Source organism: Arachis stenosperma, chromosome 10, assembly GCF_014773155.1.
Source record: "Arachis stenosperma cultivar V10309 chromosome 10, arast.V10309.gnm1.PFL2, whole genome shotgun sequence".
NCBI classification, from domain to species: Eukaryota; Viridiplantae; Streptophyta; class Magnoliopsida; order Fabales; family Fabaceae; genus Arachis; species Arachis stenosperma.
The window spans coordinates 89164617-89170616 of NC_080386.1; the positions used below are offsets into that span (position 1 = coordinate 89164617).

The 6000-nt window shown below is 36.1% G+C and overlaps 1 non-coding gene across 1 annotated transcript; it reads right to left on the minus strand.

The window, feature by feature from the left end:
- Positions 1 to 4119: 4119 nt before the first annotated feature.
- Positions 4120 to 4223, minus strand: LOC130959215 (small nucleolar RNA R71). Its single transcript, XR_009078310.1, has one exon. It is a non-coding gene; the product is annotated as a small nucleolar RNA R71 (small nucleolar RNA).
- Positions 4224 to 6000: the final 1777 nt, after the last annotated feature.

Consider the following 6000-nt stretch of genomic DNA (forward strand, 5'->3'; position numbering starts at 1 on the left):
TAAGTGGTAGCAATGAACAATTCCCATCACAATTGAGAAGGATAACTAGGATAGGACTTCTAATTTTCATACCTTGCCAACAGTCTTTTATAGTTGTTAGTTTATTTTCATTGCCATTTACTTTCATGCTTCTTATCCAAAACCCCAAAACACATTTCTAACCAATAACAAGACATTTTATTGTAATTCCTAGGGAGAACGACCCGAGGTTTGAATACTTCGGTTTATAAATTTAGGGGTTTGTTACTTGTGACAAACAATCTTTTGTATGAAAGGATTCTTGTTGGTTTAGAATCTATACTTGCAACGAGAATTCATTTGTGAATTCTAAACCATCAAAAATCCAATCATTAGTCCTGTTGTGTATACAATTTTGGGGATTATCGGAGCATTATAAAACGAAAGAACTAGGGAGGAAGTTAGGAGGTATGTTTGGCGATGTCTTAGATGTTGATATTTTTCAGATGAGAGGAAAGAAAAATAGAATTGTGAAATTCCAGGTCTTCCTAGATATTACAAAACAATTGAGAAGGGTATTGAAGATTACTGGGCCTAATGGTAAAGTGATGGAGGTGCAACTCCGATATGAGAGAATTGGGGGATGTCACAACTATTGTGGGTAGGTTGGTCATAAGGTCAGGGGCTGCAATACTCATCTAGAAGATTCGCTGAAATGGGAGGTGATGAGCGGATAGTTTATACGCTTTTTGGCATTATTTTTAGGTAGTTTTTAGTATGATCTAGTTACTTTTAGGGATGTTTTCATTAGTTCTTATGCTAAATTCACATTTTTGGACTTTACTATGAGTTTGTGTGTTTTTCTGTGACTTCAGGAATTTTTTGGCTGTAATTGAGGGACCTGAGTAAAACTCTGAAAGAAGGCCGACAAAGGACTGCTCATGCTATTGGAATCTGACCTCCCTACACTCGAAATGGATTTTCTGGAGCTACAGAACTCCAAATAGAACATTTTACTAGTCTATTAGAGATCTTGGATTGTATTTTTGATCCTGTGATCACATTTTGGGGGCTGGCCATTCGGCCATGCCTGGACCTTCATCACTTATGTATTTTCAACTGTGGAGTTTCTATACACCATAGATTAAGGGTGTGGAGCTCTGCTGTACCTCAAGTTTTAATGCAATTACTACTATTTTCTATCCAATTCGATTTATTCCTATTCTAAGATATTCGTTGCACTTCAACTTGATGAATGTGATGATCTATGACACTCATCATCATTCTCACCTATGAACGCACGTGACTGACAACCACTTCCGTTCTACCTTAGACCGGGCGCATATCTCTTGGATTCCTTGATCAGAATCTTCGTGGTATAAGCTAGAATTGATGGCGGCATTCATGGGAATCCGGAATGTCTAACCTTGTCTGTGGTATTCCGAGTAGGATTCCAGGATTGAATGACTGTGATGAGCTTCAACCTCCTGAAGGCTGGGTGTTAGTGACAGACGCAAAAGAATCACTGGATTCTATTCCAACCTGATTGAGAACCGACAGATGATTAGCCGTGCTGTGACAGAGCATTTGGACCATTTTCACTGAGAGGATGGGATGTAGGCATTGACAACGGTGATGCCCTACATACAGCTTGCCATAGAAAGGAGTGATAAAGATTGAAGGAAGGCAGTAGGAAAGCAGAGATCCAACAGGGACAAGCATCTCCAGGCACTTATATGAAATTCCCACTAATGAATTTACATAAGTATTTCTATCCTTTATTATTTAATTAAGTACCTCTTTATATTTTCCGAAAACCACTATCAATTTGAATCCGCCTGACTGAGATTTACAAGGTGACCATAGCTTGCTTCATACCAACAATCTCTGTGGGATCGACCCTTACTCATGTAAGGTATTACTTGGACGACCCAGTACACTTGCTGGTTAGTTGTGCGGAGTTGTGACAAAGTGTGATTCATGTTTAAGAGCACCAAGTCTTTGGAGCCATTGTTGATGATCACAATTTCGTCCACCAAGTTTTTGGCGTCGTTGCCGGGGATTGTTCGAGTATGGACAACTGACGGTTCATCTTGTTGCTCAGATTAGGTAATTTTCTTTTTATTTTCCTTTCAAAAAAAGTTTTCAAAAATCTTTCAAAAAATTTTTTCTTTATTTTCTTTTTTCAGAAATATAATTTTCGAAAAAAATAATAAAAATACAAAAAAATCATAAAATCATAAAAACCAAAAATACTTTTTGTTTCTTGTTTGAGTCTTGAGTCAATTTTTAAGTTTGGTGTCAATTGCATGTTTTAAAAATTATTATGCATTTTTCGAAAAATTCATGCATTCATAGTGTTCTTCATGATCATCAAGTTGTTCTTGGTAAATCTTCTTGTTTGATCTTGATGTTTTCTTGTTTTGTGTCTTTTATTATTTTTCATATGCATTTTTGCATTCATAGTATCCATGCATTAAAGAATTCTAAGTTTGGTGTCTTGCATGTTTTCTTTGCATCAAATATTTTTCAAAAATATGTTCTTGATGTTCGTCATGATCTTCAAAGTGTTCTTAGTGTTCATCTTGACATTCATAGTGTTCTTGCATGCATCATGAGTTTTGATTCATAATTTTCATGTTGCGAGTCATTTTTGTTGTTTTTCTCTCTCATCATTAAAAATTCAAAAATAAAAAAATATCTTTTCCTTAATTCTCTCCTAATTTTCGAAAATTTGAGTTGACTTAGTCAAAAATTTTCAAAATTAGTTGTTTTTCATGAGTCAAGTCAAATTTTTAATTTTAAAAATCTTATCTTTTCAAAATCTTTTTCAAAAATTATTTTTTTTATTTTTTTATTTTTCGAAAATCTTTTTAAATATTTTTCAAAAAATCTTTTTCTTAATTTTATCTTGATTTTCGAAATTATGCTAACAATTAATATGATTGATTCAAAAATTTGAAGTTTGTTACTTTCTTGTTAAGAAAGGTTCAATCTTTAAATTCTAGAACCATATCTTTTAGTTTCTTGTTAGTTAAGTAATTAATTTTAATTTTAAAAATTAAATCTTTTTCAATCCTATCTTTTTATCATATCTTCTTATCTTATCTTTTTATCATATCTTTTACAAAATTTTATCTTTTTCAAAAATTTGACTTCAAAATATCCTATCTAACTTCTTATCTTCTTATCTTTTCAAATTTGATTTTAATATCTTTTTCAACTAACTATTTGACTTTTTGTTTGTTTCTTATCTTTTTCAAAACCACCTAACTACTTTTCCCTCTTTAATTTTCGAAAATATCTCATCTCTTTTTCAAAAATTCTTTTTAATTATTTTAAATTTTAATTTTAATTATATCTTATCTTTAATTTTTGAAAATCATTAACTACTTTTTCAAAATTATTTTCGAATTCTCCCTCTCTTCTCTTCTTCTATTTATTTATTTATTTACTAACACTTCTCTTCACCTCTCTTCATCTCCAATCACTGCCTCTATCCTCACCCTTGTGATTGAATTCTCCACTCTTATTCCCTTTTTTCTTCTACTAACAATAAGGAACCTCTTTACTGTGACATAGAGGATTCCTCTTCTCTTCTTTTCTTGTTCTCTTCTCTTTCATATGAGCAGGAACAAGGAAAAAGGCATTCTTGTTGAAGCTGATCCAGAACCTGAAAGGACTCTGAAGAGAAAACTAAGAGAAGCTAAATTACAACAATCTAGAGGCAACCTTTCTGAAACTTTAGAACAATAGAAGGAGATGGCAGTCGAACCCAACAATAATAATGCAAGGAGGATGCTTGGTGATTTTACTAAACCCACGTCCAAGTTTGATGGAAGAAGCATCTCAATTCCTGCCATTGGAGCAAACAATTTTGAGCTGAAACCTCAATTAGTTGCTCTAATGCAACAGAACTGCAAGTTTCATGGACTTTCATCTGAAGATCCTTACCAGTTTTTAACTGAGTTCTTGCAGATTTGTGAGACTGTTAAGACGAATGGAGTAGATCCTGAAGTCTACAGGCTCATGTTTTTCCCTTTTGCTGTAAGAGACAGAGCTAGAACATGGTTGGACTCACAACCTAAAGATAGCCTGGACTCCTGGGATAAGCTGGTCACGGCCTTCTTGGATAAATTCTTTTCTCCTCAAAAGCTGAGCAAGCTTAGAGTGGATGTTCAGACCTTCAAGCAAAAAGATGGTGAATCCCTCTATGAAGCTTGGGAAAGATACAAGCAGATGACCAAAAAGTGTCCTTCTGACATGTTTTCAGAATGAACCATATTAGATATATTCTATTATGGTCTATCTGAGTTTTCCAAAATGTCATTGGACCATTCTGCAGGTGGATCCATCTACTTAAAGAAAACGCCTGCAGAAGCTCAAGAACTTATTGACATGGTTGCAAATAACCAATTCATGTACACTTCTGAGAGGAATTCCGTGAATAATGGGACGCCTCAGAGGAAGGGAGTTCTTGAAATTGACGCTCTGAATGCCATATTGGCTCAGAACAAAGTGTTGACTCAGCAAGTCAACATGATTTCTCAAAGTCTGAATGGATGGCAAAATGCATCCAACAGTACTAAAGAGGCAGCTTCTGAAGAAGCTTATGATCCTGAGAACCCTGCAATAGCAGAGGTAAATTACATGGGTGAACCTTATGGAAACACCTATAATTCATCCTAGAGAAATCATCCAAATTTCTCATGGAAGGATCAACAAAAGCCTCAACAAGGCTTTAATAATGGTGGAAGAAACAAGCTAAGCAATAACAAGCCTTTTCCATCATCTTCTCAGCAACAGACAGAGAATTCTGAGCAGATCCCTCTAATTTAGCAAATTTAGTCTTTGATCTGTCTAAGGCCACTTTAAGTTTCATGAGAGAAACAAGGTCCTCCATCAGAAATTTGGAGGCACAAGTGGGCCAGCTGAGTAAGAAAGTCATTGAAACTCCTCCCAGTATTCTCCCAAGCAATACAGAAGAGAATCCAAAAGGAGAGTGCAAGGCCATTGATGTAATCAATATGGCCGAATGCACAAGGGAGGAGAAGGACAAAAATCCTAGTGAGGAAGACCTCCTGGGACGTCTCTCAAATAAGAAGGAGTTCCTTATTGAGGACCTAAGGGAATCTGAGGCTCATATAGAGACCATAGAGATTCCATTAAATCTCCTTCTGCCATTCATGAGCTCTGAAGACTATTCTTCCTCAGAAGAGGATGAAGATGTGACTTGAGAGCAAGTTGCTCAATATCTAGGAGCCATCATGAAGCTGAATGCCAAGTTGTTTGGTAATGAGACTTGGGAAGGTGAACCTCCCTTGCTCATTAGTGAACTAGATACATGGGTTCAAAAAATTTTACCTCAAAAGAGACAAGATCTTGGTAAATTCTTAATACCCTGTACCATAGGCACCATGACCTTTAACAAGGCTCTGTGTGATCTAGGGTCAGGCATAAACCTTATGCCACTCTCTATAATGGAAAAACTGGGGATCATTGAGGTACAGCCTGCCTTCTTCTCATTACAATTGGAAGACAAGTCAGTAAGACAAACTTATGGATTAGTAGAGGACGTGTTAGTAAAGGTTGAAGGCCTTTACATCCCTGCTGATTTCATAATCTTAGACACTAGGAAGGAAGAAGATGAATGCATCATCCTTGGAAGACCTTTTCTAGCCACAGCAGAAGCTGTGATAGATGTTAACAGAGGAGAATTAGTCCTTCAATTGAATGGGGACTACCTTGTGTTTAAGGCACACGGCTATCCTTCTGTAACAAGGGAGAGTAAGCATGCAGAGCTTCTCTCAGTACAGAGTCAAACAGAGACCCCACAATCAAACTCTAAGTTTGGTATTGGGAGGCCACAACCAAACTCTAAGTTTGGTGTTGAACCCCCATATCCAAACTCTAAGTTTGGTGTTGGGAGTCCACAACATTGACCTGATCACCTTTGTGGCTCCAAGAGAGCCCACTGTCAAGCTAGTGACACTAAAAGAGCGCTTGTTGGGAGGCAACCCAATTTTTATTTATCTAATTTTA